The sequence below is a fragment of the Gavialis gangeticus genome, unplaced genomic scaffold (genome assembly GCF_001723915.1).
Source record: "Gavialis gangeticus isolate Ggan-Ray unplaced genomic scaffold, GavGan_comp1, whole genome shotgun sequence".
NCBI classification, from domain to species: Eukaryota; Metazoa; Chordata; order Crocodylia; family Gavialidae; genus Gavialis; species Gavialis gangeticus.
Window position 1 is genome coordinate 8,499,624 of NW_017729034.1, and position 12,358 is coordinate 8,511,981.

The following is a 12,358-nucleotide window of genomic DNA, read 5'->3' on the forward strand; positions in this document are numbered from 1 at the left end:
GGCCGCGCTCCGGGCGCCCGCTCGGCCAGGCAGCCCGCGCCGACCCCAGGTAAGGCAGCGCCGGGGGTCGGCCGGGGGAGCTGGGCTGCGCGGGGGTGTCACAGGTTCCCCGCGGGACGGCACTTCAACCCCACCCCCCCGGGCTGCGCCCCTCCGTGCGGGACAGCCCTGTGCTAGCCAGGAGCTTTGTCGTTGGAGCACAGCAGCCGTGCCCAGGTCCCAGCACCCCCGGGGTGCATGGCCGGCGGTCTCCCCCCGTGATTCACAGAAGTTTAGGGACCTTGGGTCCAGCCCCCCTGCTCCGGGCAGGGAAGACTGGCAAGGTTAAATAACCCCAGCAAGGCGTGCGTCCAGTCCGCTTTTGAAGATCTGCAGGGGGATCTGGCCCCCGCGCCTTGCTTTGGAGGGTGCGATGCCTGTTTCGGAGGCAGGGGAAGGTGAAGTGATGTGCTGGCGGAAGCACTGGCGGAGCTGGGGAGAGGACCCGTGTGTCCCGGTTCCTCCTGCCAGGCAGGGCTCCCTCTCCGGCGGGGTTTGAGGGAGAGAGTGAGTGTCCCCCCAGTGAAGGGAATCAGATAGGAAGAGGGGCCCCAAGTGTAAGAAAGCCCAGGTGCCCCATGGCACCGAGGGGACTGATTGGAACAGGCTGTGAGTGCCCCTTCCCCACCCCAAAAAAAGCCAGCCAGGTTCAGAGGCAGACAGAGGGGTGTCAGGTGGAAGGTAAACCAAAAAGAAATCTAGCCCTTTTTGTCCTTGCCAGTACACTGGGGCTGCTGCTCCTCAGGGGGCTGGTTGGAGTTGAGATGGAGCTTGGCTGGGGTGGAAAGGGGAGACTGCATAGCTTCTCTTCTGCTCCTGACAATCAATCCAACCAGCTTGAGAGTGGGGGTAGGAGAGCAGTGTTAGCAGCAAGTATATGGGGGGGGAATCCCTGGGGTGCAGCAGTTCTGGGGAGGAGGCAGCAGTAACTCTCTGGCAGGACCTGCTGGCAGATAATGCCTGGGAGCACAGGCAAAGGGAAGGCAGCAGGGTCAGCAGAGCAGTGCCGAGCAGGCATATAACACAGCAATGATGACTGGCCATAAATATACAGCTGGCAACTTGGAGCTTGCACAGCCCAACATGCCAGCAGGGACAATGGACTTCCAGCCTTGTTTCAGGACAGCAAGAGGCCTCCCCAAACAAAGCAAATAAGCTGGGAGCATAGGGGTACTAGCAAAGCTGTGTGGAGACCCCAAGGCTATAGAGGAGCAGGAGGACTGCAGGGCAGGATGTGGGGGGGCACTGGCAGAGCTTTGCAGAGGGAAAGCTATCAGAGTCCCCCATTCCCACTATGTGCTACTTATCCTCTCATGCCAAGCCTTGGAACTGGCTATTGTCAGGACAGCTTTTGGTTTGTGCCTTGCCTGTAATGGACAGGGAACTGTTTATTGATGGGCATGTGTGGAACATGTACACACACCCTGCTGGAGTGTTTCTCACTGAATAGATGCTGTGGATCCCCAGCATGGGGCCAGGAGCACGGCAAGCTCAATTCCATCCTGGCCTCCTGGGAGCCACTTCAGTATCACTCTCGGTGCACTTAAGTCTGCACTGAATAAAGGCTCCACGGGAGCATTGATGTGTGTGGTGGAGGCGCAGAGCTGCTAACACTCGATCCTGAGTGCTTTAGAAACCAGTCTATGTTGAATTAAAGCACAGCGGGTGCACTCACAACAGCAATAGAGCCAAGCCAGATGAATTAATATACCATTTACATGACTCCTGCCCCAGAGCCCAAGCCAAGGTGCTTAGGCAGAGCCTGCGTGAGAGGCAGCCGGCTCTGGAGGGAAGGGCCACTGCCAGACAGGCAACACGTTTCATAGCAATGGGGCAAGAGGGAAAGAATTTGGGTCTGGGACATGGGGGCAGTTATGAAAAGGGCCGGTGGATCTTAAGAAGGGAAACAGAGCATACAGGCCTCTCTGGCAGGCAGAGCTATACAGGACTTGAGAGCAGCTCCATCTTTATGAAAGACCTAGAGAAAGCCACAGCTGGAGGGTTCCCTACCAGTCTCCGTGTACAGGGCTCCAGGATTATTTAACAGCCATTGCCTTGCCAGGCAGGGGGCAGGTTTAAGCACTGCCCCAGAATAGACCCCATTTAAATCTGTGTTCTGCGTGTGTGCTTAGTATGCAAATCTGCTCTCATTCGCATATACATTAACTCCTTCTTGGAGTTGCACTCGGACCTGTGGCAGCTTTGAAAAGACATTGTCTTCATTTCAGTAGACGTGTTGGATGTTTCTGCCGGCAAAGCCTCACCCAGCCTGTGGCCTGGTGTGGAGAGTAGAAAGGGTTAATCCCATCTGTGCCTGTGTGGTGCAGTCCCCTGTTTACCCCAGCATCCACACTCCAGCAGAAGCCCTGCTTTGTCAGGCAGACATGCTCCTGCAGTGTTGATCAGCTTCCTGCTGTACCCCTGTTTCATCCTGCGCATCACCATCCACTGCAGCCCTCCTTCCAGTAATACCCAGCTCGCTCATTTTGTCACTCTTGCTTTAAGCCACCTGCTCTTCTCTGACCAGCACCCCACTCTGCCCCTGTAGTGGGTGTCCACAGCATGACTGCTCCAAAGCTGCCTGCAACCCTCACCCAGCATCCCCAGGGTCCCTGTTTACAACCCCACTTTGCCCCGTCATGATTATCTACCCACATTATTCCTGCTTCCATAGTTCAGGACCCTGCCTTCCCCCAAAGCAGGGAGGTGCATTGGCAGAGCTGTGTGGGAGTCCAGAGAGGGAACAGTGCTGGGGAGGGTTGCAGGGTAGGAGTGAGGGGCATGGGAAGAGCTGTATTTCTGAGTCTGGATGCCCTGTTCTGTGAGAGGAGGTGTCTAGAGGGCAGTAAGAGAACATCCTGCCTGCATCCTGATAGTCACTAATGCTTGTGAGAAGCATGTTAGCATTCACAGATACCCACCTGCCCTTGCATGGGCCTTCCAAAATTGCTTTGAGTAGGCTCTGGTATTAGTTTTGAAAGCATGCACAGAGACAGTCTCACAAGTCCCTGTCCCCAGTTGTGTCCTTCAGTCATGATGTTAAAAGGATCCCAAGAAGATCGAGACGGGCCAGGCCCTAAGTCAAGCTTCTGACACCCCTTGAATCTCAAACCATGAACTGAGCTGGCTCCTCTGTCCAACACTCTGCCCACCTCTCCAGCTTCCCATCCACAGATCTCAAAGTACTTGACATATCATAAAGAATTAACCCCTGCAGCTTTCCTTCCCATATACCCTACCAGAGGTCAGTGCAACTATTTCCATTTTACTCGCAGAGACTGCAGCACAGTGTGACAGAAGTGGGGCTTCACCCTAGGTCTTCTGACTCCAGCCCAGGTCTGCATCTGTGTTAAGTACTTCCAAGACTGAGAAATAACAAAAGACTGAGCTTGTTGCAAGCAGTTAGAAGTTGGTGTGGCCCTCTGAGTCAAAGAGAGAATAGCAAGTACAATGCTCAGGGGAGCCCTAGTCCTGAAGGAAAGGAGCTGTCCTTTTGGCCTCTTGCACACAGCAATGTAAACCCTGCTTTTATGTGAGAGAAAAGCTAGACAGACCTCAGTATTCATGAGTTAGATTGAGTCCAGTGTAGATAACTAGTCTAAACTGCAGCTGAATCGTTTGTATTGATTTAAATCTCTTATCCTTCCACATTTAAATCAAGTGAAACCTATGCATTTTAATGGATAAAGGTCTTTGGAACCAGTGTCTTGTCTGTTCTTCAGGGACTTAAGTGCTCCCACAGTCCTATCTTAGAATCACAGAAAAATAAGGCTCAACATTTTCTGTCTTTCTGTAGCCAAACATTTCCTATGAAGGTGGTTAAGCCCTGGAACAGATTACTTAGGTGGGTTGTGGAATCCCCATTGCTAGAAGTTTGTCAGTGTAGGTTGGCCAAACACTTGGCTGGGATAGTTTAGTCCTGCCTTGAGCACAGGGCTGAACTAGATGACCTCCTGAGGTGCCTTCCAACCCTGTTTTTCTCCCATTAAGGAACAGTGGAGACTGAACAAGCTGTTTGGCTACCTTCCTCTGCCCCAGAACAGCTATCTCCTAGCAGTGCTCTTTGTAAAGTTCTTTAGGATCCCTCAGGAAAAAATAAAACTACAGTAAGTCTGCACAAAGTGCTCAGATGTCCTGGGTATGAGGCTGAGATGCAGAATTTGGCTCCTGAGCCACAGTTTCTGGTCCTTGATTTTTTTCCTTGGGGTCTATCTCTCACAAGAGCAGCCTGGCTCAGCGAACTGTGGCATCAACTTATGCCCAGGGTATCAAACTCATTGGCCCTGGAGGCAGTGAGCATGCTGGATCCAGTGCACAGGGCTGGGCCACTGCAGGTGCCACATACAGCATGCACCCCGGACTGGCTCCACATGCAGCATGCATCATGCACACATAGGCCCTACCTCTATATGCAGTGTGTGGGGCTGGTGCACAATGCATGCAGCGTGCAGGTCCAGTCCAAGATCCACAGGTAGCACTGTGGGCTGGATCTTTGACCAGATCATGTATATGAAGGGAGATTCACGAGTCTGGGGCTGTTTGGTTCAGAAGGGAGAAAACGAGAGCCGCCTGATAGCACACACAAAACAGTCAATGGTATAGAGTAGGCAGAAGGGGTACTTTCCTTCATGCTTTCTTATGGGTAACAAAGCCAGGGGACATTTAGTGAAACTGAACATCAGGAATTGTACTAAAATAAGGGAGTGCTCTTTTGTGCACTGCCTCAAAACCAGTGGAACTACTGCTGCAAGATGCTGTTGAGAACAGGAGGTTGGTCCCATTCAGAAAAGGAGGGGATTTTTTGTGGATAAAAAAGCAGTCCTAGTTGTGTTGGAAAGAACAATCAGCTTAGAGTAAATGCAAAGCCTCATGCTTTCAGGACCTAAGCCAACCCCTGAGGGCCAGGTCTAAAAAAAGACTTTGGCACCTAAAGTACAACTCAGATGGTTGTCAGGACCCAAGCCCAAGTGAGCAGTCTGCAGGACTTTACAAAGAGTGCTGTTAAAAGATGGCCGATGTGGGGTGGAGGAAGGTAGTCAAACAGCTTGCTAAGGAACAGCAGAGAGAGAATCAGAGCCTCTTAGATGATCAAGTGCTAAGTTTTTGCCAGTAATGTTCTCTGTATACCCTTAATTCTGCATCTGCTTATGACCTACCCCACTAGCCAGGGCTGAGCACCTGTTTCTCACCTCAGCCTATTCGAAGTTCACATGCTGGTTGTCCCTATGCTTAAGTGTGGAAGGATTTGTTCCAGTAGTTGTGCTCAGAGTGTGCCTGATCCACCCACAGCACTGAGTCTAGCACCAAAACCAGCAGCTGAAATCACTTTTGCTCAAAAAAGTGGTTGAGGGATGCTGAGGAGCCCAGCTTTTGTAGAATAGTCTCCTAGTTGAAACATACCCAGGAAGTGGGAGACCTGGTCTGTATGCTCCTCTGTCTGAGGAAGTTCAAATCCATGGCTCCCACTTGACAGAAAAGTACCTCACCCTCAAGCTATTGACCATTCATGGAGGTAGGCATCCTCTTCCCTTTTCTGGTGAAGCAGAGAGAGAGAGCAGCAGCAAGTAGCATGACTGAAGATCAGCCAAGGGCCCATTTCCTAGGGAGGATGAATCCATGTTCCCCAACAGCTCACTTATTTTGCATTAGAGTGTCATTGGATAATATACACACACAGTGTTGGGAGTAGGGACCAGCAAATGCTTGCCTATGGATGAGGCTGTTACATGTAAGGTTGGGAGCAGCAGCAACACCTCCCCTATTGGGTTTTCAAAGGAAAGAGAAAGCCTGTAGTTAGACCCAAAGGAACAACTTGCACCCCAAAGTATGTGGTGGGAGGGAGGGGAGGGAGGGTTGACTTGTGAAACCCAGTCTCACACATGTGCCACTCTCAGGTCTTCAGCTAGGCGGAAAAGTCCAGGAGAGAGGAGAGATGTCTGATGCACCCAGCTTCCCCATGTTCCCTGCTGGTTAGTTCCTATATACTTAACAGTGACCTGTTGGGAATCCCACTTCTTTATGCCTAACTCTTTTCTTGCCTGTAGAGGGGACTTAAGGGCCTAATGCTTCTGGACCCAGACACCTAAATGTGAAGAGTGGTGACATTGGTATTGACCCCCCACACACACACACACACACTAGGCCTGAGTACTGGATCTGGGCTTGGACTGCCCAATGTTCCCCAGTTGTCCTTCACAGGGCTTGCTGCACCTTCCTCTGAAGAATCGAGTTCTGGTCAGAGTAGGTGACAGGATACTGGAGTGCACTGATTTCAATGGGTGGTCAGATCTGATCATTCTGGTTTGCTACTGCTTAAAAACTCAAAGACGTGTCCAGGGCATTTGCTGATGATTTTATATGTTAAAGGAAATTCATTTTGGCTTCTGTCTTCATCTCTGGAGAAGGTTCAGGGTTTGTTTTGGGTTGGCTGAAGCTGGCCAGGTGGTAATCCAGCTGGCAGCACCTCCCTCCCGGTCACTGGTATTTAATAGACTACCAGCAGCCTGGAAGAATCTTGTGGCTCTGGTTTCTGAGTGATGGCATGATATATAAACAAATCATACTGTCCTGTTGTTTTGACGTTATCCCCTGTCAGTTAGGTCACAGCAGCTATAATAATTACTCCTTAACTCTAACTGAGCAAAGGAGTAAAAAATGGTCCAAAGGGGGGAAGCAGAAATAATATTCAGACAATTGAAATTTATTTTTTAAAATGATGTCATTTTATGCTGAAAGTTCCTGGTAGATATGGAGAGAGCATGGTTAATGTGTGTGATGGCATGCGGTTAGGGGGCATGTTGGCAAGTATGTTTTGCAAGGTAAGCTGGGTTAGTCCTGGACCTATGGGGGACCTCAAAAGTGTCAGACAACCTCCAGAACATCTGAGCCAGCTCCCAGGTGGTGGTAGGGGTCAGCATGCTGTGGATGTGCTACCCTGCAGAACAGACGTATAATTTGTGACTGCAAATCCTTGTGTCTGTGGCTAGTCCCATGGCCCTCTGTGAAGCTGTCAGCCCAGAGCCCTCAGGTTTTACCCTAGCTTCTGCTCACTTGCTAATCCTTCGATAAATCACTCCACCTAAATTGGATAGCATATTTCCCCCATCTGTAAAATAAATGTGGATAATGACACCAACTAACCCACCTACCTCATGCAGGTTTTAATGCAAGGTTTAAGAGATGGCTCTTAAAGCATCTTAAGATTTTTAGGTGGGAAGGGGTGACTTAAGAAGATAAGTTCTAATTTTTTAGCTGCTAGATCTCATTAATTTTCTTTTTAATTGCTTGATTTTTTTTTCCTGTAGCCAGTAGTAAGTGAGAGTGCCTGGCACTGTGGGCTGGGTGCTTCAAAGCTCTCTGGATGTATCTGTGTAACTGTGGCCACTAGAGCAGCCATGGTCAGAGCGGTCCTACCCAAGGCATGGGTCACCTAGCGACTGCACTGTGCTGTTACAGGAGAAAGGAGGGAACCAGCATCACTGTGAGGTCTCCCTTGCTGTGACCAGTTAGGTCCCAGATTCCTGCCCTTTCTCATGGTAGCTCATTCAGACAGTGCCTCATGGTTATTATCCTGGTTTTCTCTCCCCTGTCACATTGTGCTCCAACTTGCTGCCCTTCAACTCGGTGGGTTTGATTGTTTCCCCCAAATGCACACAAAGGTGAAAAGGAGCAAGGCACCGACAGCTTTCCTGGATCTGCCAGCTTCTCTCCCCACCTCCGGGATGAATGAGGCCCTTCATGCGCTCCTCAGGGAGCAAACACAGATGCTTTTGTTCAGCAGGCAGGCTGGGGTGGAAGGGAGGAATTGAAGCGCTGAGGTTGCGTTGCCGCATTCCTGCAGCGTGGAGGCATGACCGCGCATGAGACAGATGGGCAAGTTCCTTTTTAGAGGGAGCACAGATGCCCTCACCTGCATCTCTCTCACTCACCTCCTCTCTCGTTCCTCTGCTTCCTTTCCCATATGATCTCTTGCTCCTTCTCCCTTCATTCATCCTTCCCTTTTTTTTTTCTCTCACCCCCACTCACCTGAGCTCTGTCTCTCTCTCCTTCCATCACACTCCCACTCAGACTTCCTTCTCTTTTTCCTGTCTCTCTTGCCCACTGTCCCCTCAGACATCCCATCCCTCTATATCTTCCTGATCTATCTCATCCCTCCTTCCCCCAGCACTCCAGGGACACACACAAGCTCCAAGCAGATTGGTGCTGTCCAGCAGCCCTGCAGAGGTGGGAGCCAGGAAGACCTGAGCTCTAGTCTTAGTTCTGATAGTGCTGGTTTCTCACTCTCTGCTTTTTAAGGCTCAGTTTCCTCCTCCCTGAAATGCCAATTGAGGCACCATTCTCCTTAGTAATGGGAAAGGAAGAGCTTGCAAGGGTTAACGACTGCCTCTTTGAAAATGAAAAGCACTGAGTATGATGATTGTTCTCATTTCACAGACATGGCATTTATCTGTGTTCTTGTAAGCGGAAAAAGAGCCTGCCGCCTACAGTCCCAGCACTGGCAAGGCCTTCTCCTGCTGGAAGTATAATAATAATAATAATAACAACAATAACAATGAACCCTTGACAGACTTCCCTCAAAATTAAAGTGAACAATTCTGATCAAGCTAAGGAGTCCTTAGCTTCTCACTGTAGTTGCTATTATGAGGTGAATAGGTCAGAGCAGACCCTAATCTCCCCCAGTCTGACTGGTCATTGATTGTCATGGGTGAAGCTTTAATGCCAAGACCATTCAGATGATGCCCTTTACTATAAGGAGTCTTTTGGTGATAAGAAGATGTGTGATTATATTGGGGTTTCCAGCTTCAACTCTCATGGATCATTTCAGTAAGGGTGCTGACAGAAGTGACATTTGTCATGTGATTGGCCCCCGAAAGTGCTCTACAGCTGTGCCATGACACACACGCATGCCTGCAGAGCACTTTAGAAGTGGCCAATCGCATGATAAATTAACCCTCACCTAATGAGGGGTCAGGTGAAGGCGCTCCGAAGTGGAGCACCTTAGGGAATTTCTGGCAATCCCTGCGTATGGTAGGGAATTTCTGTCAATCTCTGCCCCATGTGCTGTCTGCAGGAAGGGATGGGGAGGGAGCTGTGGGCTGGGGTTTGACCAGCCTGAGCTGGACAGGGGGTGGGTGGATTGGAGCCCTCCCCCCCGCCAAGTCCGCTTTATGTCCCCCCTCCAGCTCAGGCTGGGTAAACCCCAGCCTGCACCCCCCATCCCCTCCTTCTCTCCCCTCCCTTCCTGCAGGCAACACTGGAGCTGGGGGTGGGGGGTGGCTAGGGGAGAGAGGATCCAAAGGATTGGCTCAAAGTGGAACTTGATTTTTCCCCTTTCCCTCAACCCAACAGCAAATGTCTGGGGGAGGGGACGGAGGTCACTAACTCATGGCACTTTCTGTGAAGCACCATGAGTTAGAGTGGGGAGCTGCACATCTGTCAACATCCTAAGTTGCATGAGCTTCAGCACCCCCATTTGCAGATGGGGAAACTGAGGCACAGAGTGGTGAAGCAGCTTGCTCAAAACCACGGAAGTCAGAGCTGGTGACAGAACCTAGAAATCCTGACTCCCAGCCTGGTACCCCATCCCCTGGCCCCAGGAAGGAAGACATACACAAAAGTGGCCTGTCTTTGCTTTCAGATTAACGGGATAGACTCCATGCTGGAGGATTTGGGGACAAGGGTATTTTTCTTCACTCTCTGAGGCATGTCTTAGAAAGGTCTTATTTCTAAGCTGCTTTTGACTAGGGCCAGATACTGTATCATCTCTGCTAAATGTTAAAATGCCATGCTTTGTTTTGGCTTTTAATTAAGTCCATATGAAATCCTTAGAAACACCCAGGTCTCATGGCTAAGACTCAAATGACCCAAACGAAAGACTTAAGCAAATATAAACTAAATCCTGATTACCCATGAGCCCCTTCTGTACAGCCCAAGGGAAGCATCTGCCAAAATAAAACATGAGCTCAGTCTGCGCTAGGACCTGTAGCCCATCCTGGTGGGAAGAGGAAGGATACTGACGACTCCAAAAACTGCATTAACAGTGAGTGCCTCCCATTTGCTAACTGTGGCCTACACCTCTGTAAGCTTTCATCACAGGGGAGAGAGGGTATTCAGCACTGATACCAATGAGACGCATCATCTAGCAAAGCATCGGATGGCAGGTGGGGAGGTGTGTAGCAAGGCTGATTACACCTAGTGACAGGGAGACTTCAGCATGACAGCTCTGCTCCCTTCCTCCTCCCACCAGCCATCACTGCCACCATATGCTTACCACCAGGGGCTCCCTCTCCCCTGCCAGTGGCTCTCTCTTCCATTGGCATTATGGCAGCCCATCACCTGCCCTTCATTAGAGACAGACACCCTCCTCCCCATTGCGGAAGAAAGGAGCCTGCAGGACTCGGCAGACACTTCATTAGCCCCCATAGTATTTTCAGTGTTGCTAGCTCTTGCAGCATTGGGCATTTCCTCTGAAGTCGCAGCTCCTGGAGTCCTGTTTTGAGGGAGAATCTTGCTTCCATTTAAGAAGTGGCTCATTTTCATATAATAACAAGATTCTATGAACTGGAGCATGAAGGGGGAGCAGGGAAAGAGGGAACCACAACAAATCTCATGAGACTTGCAGTAAAATCATGAGAGTTAGCAGGTCTATTCCAAGGTACTATGAAACGTTAAAGGGCACTTTAGTAGGCTCCAGTCAGGAAGGGCTTAGCCCTTCTGGCTTCTATGTCTGGGAGGAGAGAAGAGGAGGGTGAAAGTAGAGTGAATGGCTGCCCCAAACACAGCTGAAGCTAGCAGTGAGTCTTGGTGAGAGTATCCAGTCCTCATAATCTTGCTGTCTCAAGCATAGATCCATTGCCCCATGATTGCACCTTAGTATGCTGCTCTGCCCTCTGACATTTACAGTCCCTGATGTAAGCCCTGCCATATCACTTCCTTTACAGCATCCCTGTGCTAAAAGTATCCTACATCCTCTACACACATTGCACCTGTGTATCTGCATCCCCCATTACCCTCTCTTTGCACAAATACACTCATGCCCAGAGGGCCCCCCCTTCCCCAACTACTGGCATAAGCCACACTGTCAGATTTGACCTGTGGATTCCACGTGACTTCAAAAAGCCAAATTCATCTCCAAGGAAATGACCATCTTGGACCTACTCAACATGATGACATCAACATGGAAGGGGCTGGATGGTGCCTGGTGGGTGCTGTGGGACAGGAGGGGGAACTCTGGCTGTTTTACTCAGCATCCCTCCTGGGGCTTCTGTCATTAAGTGTGCTGCAGGGGGAGTGTTGCACCGCGATTCTATTCACAGTGTGCTTCTTCCCATTGTGCACTCTTGTCCTCGCCCTACTCCACACGCACTACCTCTCAGCCAGCTACAGCCTGGCTACAAATTCAAGCATCCAGAGTCCAGTAGAGCTCCTTGAGCTGGAAATCTCATGACAAAGGCACCTGGCCTGGGGATCAGTCACAGCAGGAAGATCACAAGTCCAGATCACTTCCAAGAGCTTTACCATCCACCTGGTTAGGATCACCACCAGCACTCAAAGGTATTTTTGTACAGTTGATAGGGGTAGAGGGGGATGTGGGGGGAGAAAGGTTGGGAATCTCATCTGACCCACTGACTCATGAATTTTCAACACAAACTTTCTACACAAGCTTCGGCCCTGACCTTGCCTTTCCTTCAAGAGAGAAATCTGTCAGACATAGAGAGCCTCTACACACGAGGGACCAGAATCCTATCTGCAGCGTGTGTATGTATGCGTGCATGTGCATGTGTGTGTAAGGAGGAATAATATGTTAAAGTAGAGCACTCTCTGGAATAACAGTCCATGCCCCACTGCAGCGGGGTCAGGTTGGGAAAGAGGGGAAAGAGAGACAACAAGAATAAGATTCAGAGTACCCAGGAAGAGCATTTTACTGGAGACAAAATTATTCACCAGTGAACAGAACATTCAAACTGCTTAGCAGACAGGAGTACAAGGAGACCTTTGTTTTGGGGGGCTTCAGTACTCATCCATATGGCTGTGCCTCCCCCAACGCCAATCTGTCTTGCATTCTGCCCTCAGGGCCCTAAGTTTGTTCAAGGAGAAATTGGATGTGACTGCCTGAAAGCAGAACAATACAAGGCTCAGAAATTACTGTGATGCCTAGCTTGAGCCAGGCCAATTTAGGGAACAATATCCCTCCTGGGCCAGAGGAGAGGCTGAAAAGATGGGGTTGTGGATAAAGAGAATTAGGGGGTGGATGAGTAATGCAAATGAGGGTTAGGGAGGAGAGGTGTGGCCTCAGCAGATTGTCGGGGGGGGGGGGGGG

The 12,358-nt window shown here is 50.3% G+C and overlaps 1 protein-coding gene across 3 annotated transcripts in view; it reads left to right on the forward strand.

Annotated features, from left to right (window-relative positions):
- The window catches only part of LOC109304732 (galactosylgalactosylxylosylprotein 3-beta-glucuronosyltransferase 1-like), a 43,317-nt gene continuing 30,959 nt past the window's right edge, over nucleotides 1-12,358 (forward strand). Inside the window, exon 1 of one of the 3 annotated variants that reach the window (XM_019527518.1) lies at nucleotides 1-49. The gene's annotated coding sequence lies outside the window, so the exon portion shown is untranslated. Of the gene's footprint in view, nucleotides 50-3,312; nucleotides 3,376-12,358 lie in introns of those variants that run through there. The other 2 variants (XM_019527520.1, XM_019527519.1) reach the window with 2 other exon arrangements.